Below are 224 nucleotides of genomic sequence, written 5' to 3' on the forward strand. Positions count from 1 at the left end.
TCAGCTGTGCAAACCATCCTAACACTCTCAAGTCCACACCAGTAAGTCCTCTCAATGCTTAACAAGTGTTAACGCCAAAAAAACATGGTTTAGGTTTTTATGTGTCTAATTTCATCCAGATCACCTCCTCTGGGATTGCAGCCATCCTTGGGGCATTACTTTGCTCAAGTGAATCACGAATGGAAAAAAGGGTATGAAGTTCAAACATCTCCTGGGGGAAGTTA

General features: G+C 42.4%; 1 long non-coding RNA gene across 1 annotated transcript; it reads left to right on the top strand.

Annotated features, from left to right (window-relative positions):
• LOC109132155 lies at positions 1 to 183 on the top strand. The gene is made up of 2 exons (XR_002037397.1): positions 1 to 41; positions 120 to 183. It is a non-coding gene; the product is annotated as an uncharacterized LOC109132155 (long non-coding RNA).
• The last annotated feature ends 41 nt before the right edge of the window (positions 184 to 224 follow it).

The sequence above is a fragment of the Camelina sativa genome, unplaced genomic scaffold (genome assembly GCF_000633955.1).
Source record: "Camelina sativa cultivar DH55 unplaced genomic scaffold, Cs unpScaffold31013, whole genome shotgun sequence".
Lineage (NCBI taxonomy): Eukaryota > Viridiplantae > Streptophyta > Magnoliopsida > Brassicales > Brassicaceae > Camelina > Camelina sativa.